This window comes from Leptidea sinapis, chromosome 40 (genome assembly GCF_905404315.1).
Source record: "Leptidea sinapis chromosome 40, ilLepSina1.1, whole genome shotgun sequence".
In the NCBI taxonomy this organism is placed as follows: Eukaryota; Metazoa; Arthropoda; class Insecta; order Lepidoptera; family Pieridae; genus Leptidea; species Leptidea sinapis.
In genome coordinates, this window is record NC_066304.1 from 8,869,909 (window position 1) to 8,890,957 (window position 21,049).

The following is a 21,049-nucleotide window of genomic DNA, read 5'->3' on the forward strand; positions in this document are numbered from 1 at the left end:
TTTGTGGTGCAAACGATCAAAATAAAAATAAATGAGCCAGCCCTAGAAAGAAAATGTTATTTTTTGGTACTAAAAAGATAATGATACTCGCCTTAGAGGCGCTCAAGTTTCAAATTTTTTTTATACAAATTTAACTTTACTTATTCATAACTTTTAGATGGCTACACTATTAATAAATACAAAACAAAGGAGAACAACCACTTCACTAGCTAGCGGGGTTCATCAAATGTCGTGGTTTTTATATCTCATGAAAGCTGCTTTACGTAACTTGCAGTACTTGTTGTTATAGCAAATAATTACAAAATAAGCAGTGTTTTGTAATTGTTTTTTTTAGATTAAGACCAACTAAATATCTAAAGCAAGAAAACCACAACAATCTTTAAAATAAGCAACCTCAGTTTTTTCCACCGAAGGGTGACCACGAGAGGAAATAGAAGGGTTGGCTGCTGTAATAATTTCATCGGATGGTAAAGGTTTTCCTAAATAATTTCAACAAAACTTTAAAAAAAAAAAAAAGGTTTTCAGTTCGTTAGAATCTTTTATCGAAAGAAATCACAAAAATAATTAAAAGACAACAAACAATCAACATATTTTCAATGCTGAGAAGCTAGCGTCTGCTTTAGAAAAGGCCGGGGGTGTAAAAAAGTAATTTTTACCTTAGAGTAGTTAGTTAAGTCTGCTCCACAAGCACCTAGTAAAAAACCTACTCGCTACCCCTCGCAGGGGCCAGCCAAATTTGACGTACCCTCGCAGGGTGCCCCACAAACAGGTAGAGTACCATACCACAATCAGCCCTCGCAGGGCTGTTCACACAACCGACCGACCCAGGTCTATAACCATAATCGTCCCCCGCAGGGAATGGCTAATAATTATAATAATAGCGCACGTGGGTCCATTCACCATGCGCGTGGGCTTTTTCGTTCACGAGGTGCTAACCAACGAGAAAACAGAGCTGAGCCGTTAAGAACTACCCGAAGACGCCCAGCAGCCAACGATTACCGTGCAGGTGGTAGAAAGGGAAGATTCTGACTGCTTCAAAGCCGGCCAACTGGCAAATTATGACAAACGTTGGATGAAACTTGGGGCGCCAACTGTGCTTTTTCATATAATAAAGGGGTATCGCATACCGTTTCACAAAAAACCCCTTGTTATGCCAATTGTACAAAATCAATACCAAACAAAGGAATCCAAGGTCATGTCAAGTGTCATTTCACAAATGATAACGCAGGGTGTTTTAGAGGTTGCTCCACACTCTCCAAGTTTTCTATCAACAATGTTTTTAGTACCCAAAGGCGACGGCAGCAGTAGGCTTATCTTCAACTTCAAAAACCTAAACGAGTTTGTTCTCACAAGAACCATTCAAACTTATAAACATTTTTCGGGTCCCAGACTTTCTCCAACCAGGAGATTGGCTTCAGAAATTTGAATTGAAAGGCCGACATCTGCTGATTTTCCAGGCACACAGACGGTTGTTAAGACTAATCTACCAGGGGAGGCTGCTACAAATGACCTGCCTCCCGTTTGGCCTCAGCACAGCGCCAAAGGTATTCGCGACTTTGACCAACTGGGTTGCACAAACACTCAGAGGGGAAGGCATTCGAATACTAGTCTATCTGGACGACTTTTTGATCGCTCACCAAAATTATCAGACTCTTCAAGCCCATACCCAAAAAGTACTAGACCGTCTACACTATTTAGGATTACTTATAAATCGCAAAAAATCGATTACCTTACCGTGCAAAAGCTTAGTATTTTTGGGAATTCTATGGAACACGTTCCGCTTCCACCCGAAAAACGTCTCAATTTAAAAGTGAAAACACTAGGATTTTTACGAGAGGGCTTGACAATTTTAAGAGATTTACAAAGTCGCGTGGGGATTTTGAATTTTGCGAGCTTTCTAAACAATATTCTAAGAGAAGACTCTTCCAAAGCCTATGTTCTACCGATACATGTAACGGAGGACTTAAATTGGTGGCTCCTGAACTATCATCGGACTTCCCCGATTCACTTTCCAGGCCCCTCGCATTTTCTGACGACAGACGCATCAGACTTAGCGAGGGGAGCTCATCTCGACAGTTCCACATTGTCGGGACTATGGACAAAACAAGAAAAGGGCCTACACAACCAAAAACGATACTGAAAGTTCTAGAAAAGATAGGTGCTACCCTGATCAAGTCGACAGTTCTCATACAGTGCGACAACAAAACAGTGGTAGCTTACCTTCGGAACGAGGGAGGCACCAAGTCAGGCCCTTTAATGTAGTAAAGGCCCTCGTCGGGGGCCCCCTTGATCCGGGGGACCTGTATAATAGATACGGCGATAGCTACGCCCCTGGGCTCAGTCACTTCTTCATAGCTTATTCCCCACCAAGCAATCACTGAAGTCTGATAGTGCCCACGTTGCACTCTTCGACTAATTGAGAAGCTTCCTTAGAGCTTTCAGCATAAAATCGGTAATTTTGTTTGTTAAAATGTTGGTCAATTGTAAAAAAATTCTCATCCGTAAACAAAAATTTTCTATGACCTCCCTTTACGTACTGGTTCAGTAGTTGTTTCGATTTTACCACCCTATTCTTTTTAAAATTATAAGTTAAGAAATGACCAATACGTCTCTTATAGACAGCAAGTCCTAAGTCATCTTTTAAAATACGCGACATGCTCTAACAATTTAGTCAAAGAATTCGTTATTCAACAACTGCCTGGCCGATGCTACGCTTGTGCAGAATAGGTCTAAGCCTACTCGCTTATCCATTTTATAAAAAAATACTGCTCACTTTTGTGCCCCACAAATTTGCCTGTATTTGGATTTAACTGGTGTATGTATAAGAGAGAGATAATATATGAAATTGTTTGCAAAGATAGAATTTAAATCAATATATAAAACAATAACAGTTTAGAATCATATAAAACTACTAGATCACGCACGACAATATTTTTTGTATTTGACTTTTTAATTTATAAGCTGATGATATAATTTTACATTTACGTGTGAAAGTAACCACATAACGCTAGGCAGAAAGTTTTCAAGTTGAGCTAGGTTAGCTTGAAGGTTCTCAACATCATTAAGAGTCTCAATGGTATTAAATATCTTCATATCATCAGCAAAACAGAGCAAGCGAGTGTTAAGAAACCAGGTGTAAATATCATTTATAAACATGTTGAATAATAAAGGACCGAGGAATGATCCCTGTGGAACCCCATTGGTAATGGTTATCCAGCTCGAGATATAATTACTGATCACCACAGTTTGTGACTTTCGGTCAATATAAGATGCAAACCACCGATGCGAATCCCTAACAATGCCAAAAAGTTGAATTTTCGAAAAAATAGTCTCATGTTCTACCTGGCTGCGATTTACCGAGCATGATTAGGAAAATTTATTGAAGTAGGCGTTACTTTGCGGAAATCCATAATTATATAATCCAATACATATTGGCGGAATTAACACTAAAGAAAACTCAAAACATTTGGAGCAAGATTAGGCTGGGTACAGTAGATTGCTCAGTTGGTTACGTCATCTTAGCAGAAAGACGTATTATACATATCGTTTGGACAAAAAAGATTACAAAAGTAGTTAAAAGTGAATATTTTGTGCTAAAAATCGACACAGTTAAAGTTTAGTGCCTAATACCTGCACTAGTGTTAGCAAAACAATCGGTTCGTTCACTCCAGAAGTACGAGAGCTAAACTTCCAGACCATTTTACAGAAGTGTTGTAATAAAAACAGAAAAAATCTTTGTCACATCCTCTAGCAGTCGTCGAGTTCTTTCTTCTGACGCAAAAATGATCGAAATCGGACTGTGGATGCCGAAGATAACAGAAGATAAAGTATTACTCGCACGAAATTAAAGAACACGAGGTGGAAAACCTGTCAGCTGTCACCAATATTACACCGGACAGCATCTTGGATTTAGTTGACATAAAATTACCATAGAGTATTCAACCAAGTAAGACGACTGACCTTTTTCTAATTCATTATACTATTTATCTATAATATTATATTTAAAGTGCCATAAAGTTTTAGTGGCTTAAAAAAGCACTCATTAACGCTTAAGAGTTTATTATTGCTTGTGCTCAACAGCAACATGCCATATATCTGTGTTGCTTGCAATTCTACCCTTGAGTCTAGGGAATTAATAAAAGGCTCGCTTTGCAACGTAAACGAAGAACTGCGTACTGACGTGAGGAATCTTAAAGGCAGGCTGTACCTTTTCAAAAGAGAGTCTAGAGCGTGTAATCTGGAGATACACTGCGTACCTGAACATAGGAGTGAAAACTTGTTAAATATGGTCGAGCAGATCGGCAAAACAGCGGGGAACCCAATCAAAGAAGGTCACATTTTGAAATGTACGCGGATAGCAAAGCTCAATAAAGATTCCCCTCGTCCTAGAACTATTTTGGTGAAATTTTTCAGTCCAATCATTAGAGACCAGTTTTACGCTAGCATAACAAAGTTTAACAAAAATAAAACTAAGGATGATAGACCTAATACATCGCACCTTGGACTCGCAGGCGAAAAGCAGGGAGTTTTTATCATGGAACATCTAAGCCCTGAGGCAAAAGCTTTGCATGCTCAGGCCAGAAAGTCTAAAAAGGAAAACAGTGGCAATTTGTATGGTCGCGGAATGGAAATATCTTCATGAGGAAAAATATATCAAGTGATGTTGTATATATAAAAAACTCAGACATTTTTCGTAAATTAGTATAGTTTAGTCATATTCGGTGATATTATATATATTTTTTTATTGCTTGTTTACTGGTATTTAACTTTTAAAATGTCGTCGTTACGAATTTATTACCAAAATGTACGAGGTATAAAGACAAAATATGATGATGTTCATTTTTCAATCTTAAACTCAGATTATGATGTAATAGCTTTTACAGAGACCTGGTTAAATTCTAATATATACGATAATGAAATTATTGACGAAAGGTATCATCTATTCCGCCGGGATCGAGAAACGACTGAGTCCAACTATAAACATGACGGAGGTGGTGTTATGATTGCTGTGCGGAAAAAATATAAATGTTATAGAATGTTTGAGTGGGAAGGTACTTCTGAATGTCTTTGGATTAATATAGTATATAAATCTGGATCTGTAACTCAAACCCTATCAGTATGTACCATGTATTTGCCGTCTCCAATCAGATTTGATGTACTAGAGAGTTTCAATGATCAAGCATCTGCTGCAATGCTAGAACAAGAGCATACTTTAACTCTTGGCGACAGGTATATTACCTGCGCTAAACTGGCAACCATCCCAGGGCAATTTATTGCCTGAGAACTATAACTCTCCTATAGGTACATGTCTCATAGATTTCATGTCCGAGAGCAACTTGTTGCAACACAACGGTGTTCGTAACTCCTTTAATAAAACCTTAGACCTAGTTCTTAGCAATGTCGGTAATACGCAAGTTATCAATTGTTCGGTTGTTTAAGTAAGTTGGACAGATACCATCCCCCATTAGAAATCTCCGTAGACTTGGGTGTCGAGGAGTTGGTCACCTCAAAGAGGTGCAAGAGATGGTGTCATGTTTCTATTCTGTAATTAAGGATATTATTAAAACACGTACACCATTAAAACCTATCAATATCTATAATCAATATCCACATTGGTACACTAGAAAGGTAATCAAACGAGTCAAGGAAAAAGAGAAATACAGAATTCGATTTAAAAAATTTGGTAATCCGCTTGATGAAATCGAGTTCAAGTTGCTGAGATTTAGGTGTGAAATACTTATAAATTCTTGCTATAAAAGTTATACCGACAGAGTAGAAGCTAGTATAAAGTCAAACACTAAATATTTCTGGACCTACCTGAAGCAACGACGTAATAATAAGTGTGAATTTCCTGCATCTATGGTTTACAATAATCAAACTTTTACGGATGGTGTTAGTATATGCGATCAATTTGTGACTCATTTCTCCAGTGTATATGACATGTCTATTTCAGATGTTTCATCCTCTTCTGACCAGATATCAGACAGCATGCATAATTTTAACAACGTTGCTGTTGTGGATAATTTAACTTTCTCTGTTGAAGATGTTAAAAAAAACCTCTTAAATATTGACATAAATAAAGGTGCCGGAGCAGATCAAGTTCCACCAATTTTTATCAAAAACTGTGCTAAGAGTCTAGCGTTTCCCCTTACTATCATATTTAATAGATCGCTATTTGAGGGGGTTTTCCCTACGATATGGAAAATTGGTCTTATCGTACCTGTTTTTAAAGATGGTGATAGAAGGGATGTCACAAAATATCGACCAATTTCTAAGCTATACTGGCTAAAATATTCGAGTCACTTGTTTGCCCTCATATTAACTGGCATATGAAGTCTATTTTAACCATGAGGCAGCATGGCTTCTATAAAAAAAGATCCACTTCGTCGAATCTAGTCACTTATGTTGAAAATTTATAATCTCAAGTTGATAGAAATATACAAGTAGATGGGCTGTATACGGATTTCTCTAAAGCGTTCGACCTAGTCGACCATAACATTCTTATTGACAAGCTAAAGTATTACGGTTTCGTCGGAAATATTGTTAACTGGTTTGCCTCTTACCTAAGAGACAGACATATGACAGTAGTTTTGGGTGGTTTCGAATCTTCTATTTCTTACACGGCGCGCTCTGGAGTGCCCCAGGGATCCATTCTTGGTCCGGTGCTTTTTGACATATTTATCAATGACATTTGTAAACTGCTTTGTCAACTCAGAAATTTTGCTTTACGCCGATGACTTGAAAGCGTTTAGTGCGATAAACTCTGTAGAGGACTCCTGCTTGTTGCAGGATGATCTTAATTGTTTAAGTCGCTGGTGTATTGCTAATAAAATGGTAATGAATCATAATAAATGCTATCGTATTTCGTTTCATAGAAAAGTTCATCCGATTCAAATCGTATATAGTATAAATGGCCATGATGTTCAAAATGTAAATTAAATTAGAGACTTAGGTATCGTTATGGATCATAAACTATGCTTTATTGCTCATATCGATAACATATGCAAGAAACCATCAAAGATCACTGGGTTCATTAAGCGTAGCTCCAAAGGCTTTCGGAATTCAAACACTAAATTATTGATGTTTAACGCTCTTACCAGGAGTATTCTTGAGTATGCTTCAGTTGCCTGGAATCCTCACTATAATACACATTCTATAAGAATTGAACGAATCCAAAAGCGCTTTCTGCACTATGTAAGTTTTGGCGATAAGTTATGTAATATAAATTCTAGGTACTATTCCAGACTCCGACACTATAACTTATTGACTCTCTCAGACCGTAGAAAACTATTAGACCTATGTTTTTTACATAGACTTCTCAATCAAGGCTTAGATGCGTCTGACTTACTTTATAAAATATCTGTAAGGATTCCACGACCGTATAGTCATGTTATAAACTATATGCCTTTCAAAGCTGGCGTCTCAAAAACTAACCTAGGGCTCTCAGCACCTATCAATAGGATGTTAACTTTATATAATAGCATAAATAAAGTTCTCGACATTGATATAGTAGGTGATAGTTTTCCTAAATTTAAAAAAAAGATAACGGACCACTTTCATTCACAATATAGTGACGAAATGGTTTAGTATAATATTTTATTAGTATAGTGATTTTATTTTTAAGTTAGCCTTTTTTTTTTATTGGCCAATACAGAACAAATACATATATTTTTATAAAATAAGTACCACGAAAACCTCACCGGTTTATCTGGGTACCTAGCCATTCAATTCTTTTTTTCCAAATTCTATTCTTTTTTCAGGAAGTATCTTTTAAAGCGAGTTTTGATTTTCGTGGTATTTATGTACATTTCTTGCAGCTCTTTGGGCAGTTCGTTAATGTATTCTGGTATTACGTAATTGACCGTTCTCTTACCATATTTATTCTTAATTTTTGGTAAAATGTATTTGTGGTTTATATCAAGTTGTCGTAAACCAAAGGGTCTATTTTTTTCGATTAACAGGGTGGGATTATTAATTTCGGTTAAAATAGAAAATTTAGCTTTATCATAAACATTCATGACACAACAATGTCCAAACAGCTGATCATAATTATCCTTATTTTTATTTAGTACTTGTTTTGGTACAGTTTATAAATATCTTTCAGATTTGTTTTGCAGGACCTGCCATAACTACTAATACCATAAGCGATGACAGAGTCAGCTAGGGCCATGTACAGGAGTCGTAATGTCTCATATGGTAATTTGAATTTGAGTATGCTTAGTTTGCTCAAGATTGATCTTAGTTTTGAGCAAACATGCGCTATATGTGGACCCCAAGTAAATCTGTCATCGATTATTAGGCCTACGTACATTTGAGATTGCACTTGTTCAATTTTGTCACATATTCAATTTGAACTGCAGGAGGAGTGTAAGCAAGAGTGGTTGTGGGCCACGATAGTTGGTGTGATGTCTGCCTTGTTGTGCGACGAGTGGATGTGTATAAACTTGGTTTTTTGAGTGTTTATTGTCAAACCTAAATCGTCTGCCCATTTACATAGTTGATTAAAATTATGTTCAATTGTTCAAAAGCTCTAATTGTGTATTATCTGTTCATTGTACTAGATTTTGAAAATTGTATTATTAGATTTTTTTGATTTTATTTTTATCTTAGCTCTAATTTGTGTTATTTGTTCATTGTACTAGAACCAGCTAGTTGACTGTTACAGCTTGTTGGATCTTATAATATCTTGTACCTCTTCTTTTTCGTTTCTTCTGCTTCTAACTAGTATCTCTTTCGCAAGCTGTGGCAATCTCTAAGTGGGTCTACAATTTAACAATTAATATGTAAGTACCTCATTTTGTTTAGGTTAATTATGATTAATTGTAACCCGTTGATTGTCCTTAATAAATAAATAAATAAATAAAAAAAAAATTGCCTTGAGTCGTAAACCTGGGTATGTGTTATCTTTTCATAAAATTTGGCTATTAAGCATAGCTTAGATATGGGTCTGTAGTTTAATACATCAGTTTTTTGTGTACTGGTCCAATTCTGATTTCCAAATTTGAGGAAATGTATATTCAGTAAGAGATTTTCTATAGAGAAGTGCGATGGGAATTGCAATCGTTATAGCACAATTTAAAATAAATCTGGGTATAATATGGTCAATCCGGCTGTTTTACCGGTGCAAGTTTTGATAGTAATTTAGCAACTAAATTTTTGTCTATGTGGGTATAAGAAACAACACCTGAGTGAGAGGTATAAATTAACGTCTTAATTAATTAAATTAAGTCTTTTACGAGATGATGAGTCAATGTCACTAGGGGTGAGGAATGTTGAGTGAAAATAATTGGAAAATACACTTGCAAATATAGTCACCTGTGTCAACAACACTTCCAAGATAATGCGCTCAGCTGGGAATGCTGTGAGATTTGGTTCGCGATTTTATGTAAGACCAAAAATACTTAGAATCTGTTTCGATAGACCTTTCGACACTTGCTATATAATTCTCAAAACAACGTTTATTGGGTAGTTAGGTTAATTGATCAGATTTATTATTGTACGTTTTGTATTTTTGATATTTATGTATTTCTTTTAGCGATTTAATCACTGCAAGAGAATCACGGCAAGAGAATCACTGACGGACGGAAAGCCATAAAACAACAAATGACCGAATACAAACAAACGATAAATTTTATCAGTAAGCAATATGATGACCTTAAGTCTATATTTGATGAAAAATCCGATCTTATTACCAAGTTGAACGGTGACAACGAGACATTACAACTCACATTAAAGGATTTGTCTGAGAAAATAATATCGAAATTGATGGTATACCAGAACACAGATCGGAAAATTTTGTGACAACGTTGGTTCAGGTCTCTAATGCCGTGAACAACCAAATTAATGAAGAAGATATTCTTCACGTTACACGAGTGGCTAAACTCTCAAATGATAGTTCAAGACCCCGCGCACTTCGGAATTGGTGCTAAGAAAGCTCCTGTGTCTTAGTTGCCGAGCATCTTACACCTGCATAAGAAGCTTCATGCTGCTACTCGAAAAAATGTAAGGAAACAAAATATAAATTTGTCTGGGGACGAAACGGTCGCATTTTCGTACGCAAAGATGAATCAACTCCAGCAATTATAATAAGAGACATTGGAAGTCTTAAAATGTTAGCATAAGGACATCTTACTTCATTACCACGAATGTTTTAGAACTATATATATCTATTAAATTCGATTGTCTTAAAATATATTACCAAAATATAAGAGGCATACGAACCAATACGAATAACATTCCTGCATATTTTAGTACTCTTTAGGCTAAAAAACCTGCAACACCAACCGGGTGCAGCGGAAGACCTGCGGCGAATTGTTAAGGTTAAGTAAACTGCGAAATAAATTATTTGTGTTTCTTTGTTAGTTTGTCGACGCCCCTCTCGGAACGTCCGACCATTGCCTGGTCAGTAGTGTAGCGCCTATCCGACGCCAACGTCGCAGACCACCAGCCACCCGCCGCGTATGGCACTACAAGTCAGCAGATTGGGATAGGATGCGTTCCTTTTTTGCATCCTACCCTTGGGGCAGAGTTTGTTTCCCTTCGGATGATCCTAGTGCCTGCGCCGTTGCAGTAGCCGATGTGATACTACAGGGTATGGATATTTTTATACCTAACTCTGTAGTACCCATCGGTGGCAGATCACAGACCTGGTTCGATGCGTCAGTTAAAGCAGCATCTGACTGCAAAAATCAGGCGTATCGAGCTTGGGTTGCGGTGCTGGGCACAAAGGATCCGAACTGCATAGTTCTAAAGAGGAAATACAACCGTGCTTCCAGATTTTTTAAGCGGCAAATCGCCCGTGCAGAGTCAAAACACGTCGTCAAAATCGGCGAGCAGCTTTCCAGTTACCCGACCGGAACACGCAAGTTCTGGTCTTTGTGGAAAGCTGCTCTTGGTAACTTCAGCCAGCCGTCCATGCCGCCGTTGCACATGAGGAATGACACCCTGGCCCATGCGACAAAAGAGAAAGCCGATCTCTTGTGCACTCTTTTCGCCTCCAACTCGACTCTTGACGACAACGGAAAAACACCGCCGACCATCCCGCGGTGTCAGAGCTCTATGCCTGAAGTACAGTTCAGACAGAAAACTGTTAGGCGAGCTCTGTTTTTGTTGGACGTCAGGAAGTCGAGAGGGCCGGATGGCATTTCTCCAATCGTGCTTAGAACGTGTGCCCCTGAGTTGACGCTGGTGCTAACGCGTTTATTCCGGCACTCTTATTCTAAAGGCGTAGTCCCTGACTCATGGAAGTCAGCCTTTGTCCATCCGATCCAAAAAAAAGGAGACAGTTCGGATCCGGCAAAATAAGCCCATTGCTATTACCTCCCTGCTCTCCAAAATCATGAAGAGCATAATTAGCCGTCAGCTCTTGGTATACCTAGAGGGTCACCAGTTGATCAACGACCGACAATACGGGTTTCGCCATGGTCAGTCGGCAGGTGATCTTCTGGTATACCTAACACATAGATGGGCTGCGGCTATTGAAAGCAAGGGGGAAGGCCTGGCAGTTAGCCTGGATATAGCGAAGGCCTTTGATCGTGTATGGCACAAGGCGCTCCTCTCCAAACTTCCACCATTTGGGCTTCCCGAGAGCTTGTGCAAGTGGACCTCCAGTTTCCTCACTGGGCGCAGCATACAGGTCGTTGTCGACGGATATTGCTCGAACCCGAAGCCCGTGAATGCTGGAGTGCCCCAAGGCTGTGTGCTGTCTCCCACGCTGTCTCTTCTGCATATCAATGATATGTTGGACACCTCCAACATTCATTGCTATGCGGATGAAAGCACTGGTGTTGCCGTATACACGGGCCATGCAGGTCTCTCTCAGGAAATCGTCGACCAGTGCCGGGAGAAACTTGTGTCTTCTATCGAGTCCTCTCTTGAGAAGGTCGCGAAATGGGGTAAATTGAACCTTGTCCAATTTAACCCCCAAAAGACTCAAGTTTGTCATCTCTGGTCTGGCGCACCCCAGTATCAGCTCGATCCATTGGACCGCGTGCAACGCAGAGCAGCTCGAATTGTCGGGGTCCCAGTGCTCTGTGAACGGCTGGATCACTTGGCGTTGCGTAGAGACGTCGCTTCATTGTGTGTCTTCTATGCGCATTTATCACGGGGAGTGTTCCGAAGAGCTGTTTAACCTGATTCCTGCCGCTGAATTCCACCTTCGCACGACACGCCACAAGTTACGATATCATCCCCACCATCTGGATGTGTGGCGGTCCTCCACAGTGCGGTTTTCAAGGAGCTTTCTTCCTCGGACTACGAAGCTGTGGAATGAGCTTCCTTGTGCGGTGTTTCCGGGACGATACGACATGGGTACCTTCAAGAAAAGCGCGTACACCTTCCTTAAAGGCCGGGAATGCTCCTGTGATTCCTCTGGTGTTGCAAGAGATTGTGGGCGGCGGTGATCACTTAACAACAGGTGACCCGTACGCTCGTTTGTCCTCCTATTCCATACAAAAAAAAATAGTACCTGCAAGCGGCGCGGAGCACGCGGAGGGCTCGTCCCGGCGCACAAGGCCGCGCCACGTGTGCGCGTGAAGAGCGTCCCGCACTCGCGGCAGGCCGCGCGGCTCGTCGTCGTCGTCGGCGGCGGGCGTGCCCAGCGCCACGGGCTCGTAGCGGCGCCGCGCGGCCCACTCCACCACGCCGCCGCCCGCCGCCTCCGTCACCACGAGCCGCACGGCCGCGCCCGCGACCGCCGCCCGGCGACGCTCCGCTTCTTCTTCATTCTGTTCGAACATGGCCATTGTTTTATAGTACCTAAATAGTAATGGATCTTAACATTAGGTGCTGGCTCGGGGAGATGAACACAATCTGCAATTTACTAGTGAATGGTCTTATATTCACGGCAATGTTTAATTTACAAAGTGACAAATATTAGCTCGCCACATGCGACGTGTAATCCAGTAAAATGCTATTTACCTAAAAACCACTAGACATGGGCGCGGCGCCGGAACTTAAGAGTTTTTTTTTAAGAAAACCTGATTTATTTATTTATATATTTAGAAACAAACAGTCACATACATATTCAAGTTTACAAATAGATGTAAGTACTAAATTAGGCCTACTTATTATTATTATTAGGCCTAATTTATGACAATTAAGACTAAAGTACAGCAGAGAAAAATAAATTATACAAAATAAAAATAAAAAGAGGTACTAGTAAAAAAAATGTTAATAATTAACTAAGATTTACTAAATAACTTATTTACTAAATAATAAAAATGTTAATGTTAAGTAGTTATAATCGTTCAAATCTCACTTTTTCTTAGCACAGTCAGAACATTCTTTTTAAAAATGGACAAGGTTTCTTTAAAAATATATAAATCAGCAAGTTTTCCATTAATAAGTCGACATGTCCGCCTTATATAACTATTTCCAGCATAGCATGTCCTACTTTTATTGACTACGAACAAGGGTTGACTTCGACAAGAACGTATGTTTCTTTTGGGGGCTTGAAAACTAAGTGCATGTAGTAATAAAGGAGCATCAATGTTGTTATTAACGATTTTATTAAAGTAGCATTGCATCAACATTACATGATTCAGCGTAGCTGGAGTACCTAGAATTACTATTATATTATTCTAGTGACTTTACAAATTTATTTTGGAGTCTTTGGAAGCATACTCGATGTGACTCCGAACGAAATTATTATATAAGATTTTATACGTGGAAGGCCTTTTAAATGGTTTTCCAACTCGTAAAATAAAACTGTTCGTATGCTTTGCTTAAAATTTTATCTATGTGAGGCAAAAAATTTCGCTTTGAATCCATGATAAATCCTAAGTCACGCATTTGAGTAATTCACTAGAATTAACTTAATTAAAAAAATGACTGCAAATTTTTTATTACAAAATTTGTAATTGAATATTACTGGTAATCGCTTTCTACTAAAAGTGATGACCAAACACTTATCGGAGTTCAAAAAAAGATGGTTGCTATAACAAAAAGATTCAAAGCTACTCAAATCAACTTGAATAGAATTACAGTCTTCTCCATTTCTAATAACTGTAAAAAAAATTGTGTCGTCAGCATATAAAAGTAAGTTAGAATTTTTTATATAGTGACTAATCGTTAATATATAATATAAATAATAATGGTCCCAAATGGGACCCTTGTGGAACTCCAGAAGGAATAGTTTTGTAACGCGATGTATAACCACCTAAGACAACAGCTGTAGAACGATTCTCTTTGTAGGATTATTATTAATGAATAATTTCATGAATAAAATGGTGATTGGTAAGTTTGTAGCATAGTTTCTTATCAATACTGGATGAATACCATGCGGGCCAGCACCCTTGGTTACATTTACAGATTTAAGATATTTGAAGACAATTTCGTTGGATATATGAATAGAACTTATATTAAAAATTGTATAGTTAGCCAAAGGAATTTCAGACAAGTTAAATGAATTTATGTTTTCGAAGACCGAATGAAATTGTTCGTTAAAGAAGTCGCTTATTTGTTCACCATTTGAACTTAATCTGCCGTTATAGTACATAAGGGGGGTAAAGCAGTTTTTGATATTGTTGATTTAATATAGGACCAAAAGGACTTAGGTTGTTTGTGAATTTTGTCTTCAATATTATTAATGTAAGAATCATAACACTTTTTTCTAGTTGTATTGCTCTTTTACATATTGACTTACTACTTTATTGACTTAAAGCATTCAAAATCTAATGGATTTTATACGTTTTCCACAGTTTATGATACTTTTGCTTAGTATTTAGCAATCGTCTGAGAGGTTGAGTATAAATTCAAATTCAAATATTTTTATTCAAAATAGGATTTATAATCACTTATTGAACGTCAAAATCTACCACCCATTCAAAAGAGATTGCCTCAGACCTGAGAAGAATGGGCGCAAGAAACTCAGCGGGCTTTTTTTTTATATAAAATATGGATGACAATGTAATATCGTACAATAAACATTAATAATTAAAGAGCCTGAGGGTGTTCGCTTTAATCCCAGTCCGTGGTGTCATTAAGAAAATCGTTTATGCTATAATAACCTTTCTCCACAAACGTTTTTTAACAATTCTTTTAAATTTCGTAACACATTTGTTTTGTACATTTTCTGGGATCATTGTAATTTAACATTGTGATATTGTAGAAGCATATACATCGCCCAACAAAAGACTTACTAACTCGACCCAACCGAGTAGTAGGCATAACAAGTTTATGTTTGTTCCTCGTGTTAACATTATGAATGTCACAGTTTCTAGAAAATTCCTCAATGTGCTTATGAACATACAAAACATTATCAAAAATGTATTGAGAAGCAACAGTCAAAATTTTATTTCTTTAAATTTTTCTCTTAATGATTCTTTAGGACCTAGGTTATAAATCGCGCGAATAGCCCTCTTCTGCAGCACAAAGATAGTATTAATATCGGCCGCACTGCCCCATAACAATATACCATAGGACATAATACTATGAAAATAACTAAAGTATACTATTCTCGCCGTATCTATGTCAGTTAACCGTCTGATTTTCTTAACCGCATATGCTGCAGAACTAAGCCTATTCGCCAATCCTTCAATATGGGGGCCCCACTGCAATTTGGAATCAAGAGTAATGCCAAGAAATATAGCAGATTCCACTGGTTTTATCACCTCTCCGTTTAATAAAATATTAGCATCTACATTTTTGACATTTGGTGCGGTGAATTTAATATATTTGGTTTTATGATTATTTAACAATAAGTTATTGGCGCTAAACCAGTACACGATGTCAGATAGAGCATTGTTTACTTCGTCATATAAAACTTGGCTTCGTTTCACTTTGAATATAAGTGAAGTGTCATCCGCAAACAATACCACCTTGTGTTTTTTTTCTACAAGGTTAGGTAGATCATTTATATAAATTAGGAAGAGGAAGGGTCCAAGAATAGACCCTTGTGGTACCCCCATACCGAGAGGAGTCCCAGGAGATCTCCTGTCATTCACCTCAACCCTCTGAATCCTATTATTTAAATATGAGATCAGAAGATCGAGTGCAGATCCTCTTATACCACAGTGGCATAGTTTCCTGACCAGCGTTGAATGTTGAACACAATCAAAAGCCTTAGATAAATCACAGAAGATACCAAGTGCATTCTGTGATTCCTCCCAGGCCTCAAAAATATTCCTGATGAGTTCAACACCTGCATCCGTAGTCGAGTGTCCCCTAGTAAAGCGAAATTGTTTTATATGAAGTAACTTATAAGTGTTAAAGTGAGTAAGCATTTGGCTTAAAATAATTTTTTCAAAAATTTTACTAAGGGTCGGCAACACCGAAACAGGGCGATAGTTATTCGGGTCAGAAGTGAGTCCCGACTTAAATATTGGTGTAATTTTACTATACTTCAGAAGGTCAGGAAACACGCCATGTTCAATACAGCTATTAAAAACTAGTGCTAGATATGGTGCTATGACGTCAATAACAGAACTTATTATTTTTACAGATATGCCCCATATATCAGCAGTTTTTTTCATTACTAAGGATCTAAAAGTTTTAATTATTTCTGCTGGGCTAACAACACTGAATTTGAAATTTTGTTTACATTCCTTAACATTTTCCAAAAGAAGTGACTCGGCAACACTGGTGGAGGAGACAAGGGTGCTTGAGATGGAAACTGGAATGTCAGAAAAAAAATTCTCAAAAGCAGAAGCTACTTCCTGCTCAGAGTGGATTTTTGTATTGTTTATTATTAGATTATATTCAAACTTGCAGTCTTTCGCTCTTCCAGATTCCCAGTTAATAACTTTCCAAGTCATTTTTATTTTATTTGAAGCATTTTTAATTATTTCTCTAATATGCATTGACTTAGCAATAGTACATACTTTCTTAAATAATTTTGAATAATTTTTCACATATACAAGGAAAGATGCATCATGATTACATGATGATCTCTCACTATATAGTAGTTCATATATAGTGAGAGATCAACATGTAATCATGATGCATATACCACGGAGGCTTATGGTGCGATGAACGTAGTGGACGTTGTGGAACAAATTTATTTATTAAATTATTTAAAATTTTATAAAATTCCAGAATACACTCTTCTAAACTCAGAGGAGTAAAAATGACACCAATCTATGGCACAAAGCTCATTATTTATTTCCTGGAAGTTTGCATTATAAAAACAGTATACCTTACAAGGGGCTGGTTTCAGAGTGTGCATGTATGTCAGCCGTAACTCGAATTGAAGAGCTTTGTGGTGAGGGTCTTCACTTGTTAAGGGAAAATCACTGGATGATACTATATGCAACATTCACTGCATAGGATAAAAACTAGTATACGTTTATTAGCATTAAAAATATTGTTACACTGATACATACAGGAGAAAGACCTGAATTCGCGCAATATTTGAACTAAATAGCTGTTGTTAGCATAAGTTGGTGGGATCATATTATGACAGTAAGATTCAGGCCACTGCGCTTCTGAAATATTAAAATCTCAATCTCTCTTTAATCTACATTAAGTACCTAAAATGTTCAATACAGCAACAGGTCAATGTATATGAATAATCATAGTTTTATTGAATTATCTTATAATTACTATGAACGAATATTATTCTATTCACACTAACTGGGTTAAGGCGAGATGTTTTCGCTGTAATAGTTAAGCCGTAACGGAGAGCACTCTTTCAATATGTGTACTAATGGCCAGCACACAAAGTAATGCAGAGATTATTCCGGTTTAAATTATAAGAAGTACAAATATGTTTCCCTGCTGGTACCCTGGATGCATAATAAAAGTTATTTATGAAAAATTAAAGTATCATAGGAAATGGAAAATTTATAACAGAATTTCTGATGATGACACGTTTAGTCTGTTGCGTGATCGTGAGAAAAGGTTACAAACAAAATAAAAAATTGTAGCAAATTCTTTTAGTCATTTGTTGGATCGCAAAACTCTTCCTTTAATATCCCTGAGATAATAAATCTAAGCGAAATAACGGCTTGTGACGGAAATTATATTTGTTCTCTTTTTAGTAAATATTTTAAATCCGTTTATGAGTCACGTTTCTTAAGCAACAATAATAATTATTTAATTGCTTCGAGTAAGAATAGCTCTGTTAGCATAGGATCGGTTTCACTTTCTCCAATTATTATTGTAAATAAATACCTCAGTAAACTTGGTATAAATAAGGGATATGGGCCAGATGGCTTGCCTCCTATTTTTTTGAAGATGTGTCGTACCTCTCTATCTCTTCCTATTTATTTATTATTCCACAAATCTATTTGTAGTCGCGTTATGCCTCAACTGTGGAAACAAAGTTATGTGGTAGCAGTTTTTAAATCAGGTGATAAGCACAATGTAAAAAATTACAGACCTATACCCAAATTATTATGGACTAGAGAAATTACACGTTGGAAGGGGCCAACATCAGGAAAACGAAATGTAGGAAGACCAATAAAACGGTGGGCTGATGACATAGCACAATCAGCAGGAAAAGATTGGATGCAGAAAGCACTTGACAGAAAGTTGTGGATGAAGTTGGAGGAGGCCTTTACCCAATCTGGGATCCATATCTAAAAATTTAACTAAATAACAATTATACAAAAAAACCTAGATTAAGCAAATAATACTAACAAAAAAAAAACTAACAATATTGTATATGTACACTTTTTTTTAGAGATATGGAATAAATGGCTTTATTATTTATTATTATTATTATTACCCAAATTATGTACTATTGCTAAACTTTTTGAAAAAAATATATTCGACTGTGTTTTTCCTATTTTACGACCTATTATTATTCCTCAACAGCATAGTTTCATTAGCAATAAATCTGTAGAGTCAAACTTATGTGAGTTTGTTTATCAGGTAACTACCGAAATGGATCAAGGCTTCAAGGATGTTGTGTATACCCACTAATCAAAAGCTTTTGATAAAATCTGTCATCTAATCTTAAGTCGTAAAATTGAAGAATCAGTATACATGGCGACCTCTTCCGTTTTCTTCTCTTCATACCTTAGGGATCGAAGCCAGGCTTTAACAATTAAAGGTTACTCTTCTACGTTCGTACCTGTTACTTCTGGTGTTCCTCAAGGATCTCATCTTGGACCCCTCCTATTTAATCTATTAATTATCATTAATGGCATTATTGCAATATTTAAACATTCTTCAATTCTTCTCTTTGCTGATTATATGAAGATATATAAAATAGGTTATTTCACCAAAATGGCGGCGATGTGGTTCGCCACCCATCACGTCTCGTTTCTCGCGGGGGCGAAAAGCGGCCCATGGAGAGCCGCTTTGCTACGTTGAATGTAAGAGGAGGAGTGGATGATAAGGTAGATGAAGTATGTCAGATGATGGATGAACGATCCATAGATATTCTGTGCGTGAATGAAACGAAGAGGAAAGGATGTGATACCACGGTTCATGGTCCCTACACGGCATACTGGTCCGGAGTCCCCCAAACCAGTCGAGGCTGTCAGGGAGTTGGTGTGATTCTTTCCGCTCGAATAGTAGAAGGTGTGATAGAGCATGAATGTGTTAGCCCAAGACTCCTCTGGATTAGGTTAAAAGTCGGACTCACTCGCTTGTTTATCCTTGGGGTCTATGCACCGACGGATCTGTGCGGAGGTGGGTCATTAAAAGCCAAAAAAGAGAGAGAGGAATTTTGGGACAGTATGAGAGAGGTCTTGAATAAATGCGGAGAAAATGAACGGATCGTTATGTTAGGGGATTTTAATGGGTGGGTTGGAGTAAAGCGTGATGGGTATGAAGGAGTTCTGGGTACGTTTGGGGACGAGAGAGTGAATGAAAATGGGAAAAGCCTGCTTGAAGTATGCTTGGAATGGAATATTTGCGTGGCCAACACAATGTTTAACCACAAAAAGATCCATTTGTATACAAGAGATGAGGGTGAGTCTAGAAGTATGATTGATTTTGTAATTGTAGATGAAAGACTGAGAAAGAAAGTACTAGATGCTCGGGCATACCGCGGTGTAGGCCTCGACACAGACCACTTCCTGGTCATAGCCCGAATGCGCGGCTTTTTTAAACGTTGGCGACACCGACGAGCTGAGCCTACGAGTGTTTTGGACAGAGTAAAAGTGGAAAATCTACAAGAAAAAGAAAGGAAAGACGAGTATGTAGAGAAACTGAAAGAAAGTTTTAAAGGCATAGAATAGATAGGTGTGATTGAAGATTTGTGGGAGACATTTAAGAAAGGGGTCGTGAATGTTGGTGTTGAGGTATGCGGGGTAGCTAAAAGAAGGAAAGGAAGAAAGAACTATAATTTGTGGATGGATAAAGAGGTACAAATGGCGGTGCAAGAAAAGAAGAAAGCTTGGTTGGATTGGTTAGCAACAAAAGCTAACCAAAAAGTACAAAAGGCAACGGATGACGAGATAAAGGAAGCAAGAACGAAGTATAAAAGATTGAAATCAGCAGCGAAAGCAGTTGTGTCTAGAAAGAAAGAAGAACGAAAGGATGATTTTGATAGGAGGCTCACTGAAGATTTCCAGTCAAACATTAAGTTCTTCTGGAAATCCATCAAAACAGCCAGAGGAAAAACGTCTACCTCGGAGCTCAGTATAATCAGGAGTCAAGATGGGAACATTATAAGAGGAGAAGAATGTGTGCTAAAGAGATGGAAAGAGTATTTTGAAAGTTTGTTTGAAAGAGAGGAAGTGCATGAACAACATCCGGCAGCTTCTATTGAAACTAATATAAATGTTGATGAAAGTGAGATAAGCATGGATGAAATAGTGAAAGCATTGAAAAGTATGAGATTAGGTAAAGCTGCAGGGTATCACAGGATTACCGTCGAGATGCTGAGGGCTGGTCAGGGCATAGTGGCTAGCCAGCTGTACCGCCTCTTCAATTTGTGCTGGCGAAATGGGCAAGTACCAGGAGACTGGTGCAAAGCTGTAATCGTGCCATTGTATAAGGGAAATGGGTCACGACAAGACTGCAGAAATTACCGCGGTATAAGCCTTCTCAGCGTCGTCGGTAAATTGTATGCAAAAGTGTTGATTGAAAGAGTTGTGAATGAAACAGACGAAAAAGTATGGGATGCACAAGCGGGATTTAGAAAGGGAATGGGATG

The 21,049-nt window shown here is 37.9% G+C and overlaps 1 long non-coding RNA gene across 1 annotated transcript in view; it reads right to left on the minus strand.

Moving 5' to 3' along the window:
- LOC126976359 (uncharacterized) overlaps positions 1-21,049 on the minus strand; it is a 41,717-nt gene that overhangs the window by 758 nt on the left and 19,910 nt on the right. The window contains exon 3 of the long non-coding RNA XR_007731891.1: positions 12,467-12,725. This is a non-coding gene — a long non-coding RNA (uncharacterized LOC126976359). The remainder of the gene's footprint in view (positions 1-12,466; positions 12,726-21,049) is intronic.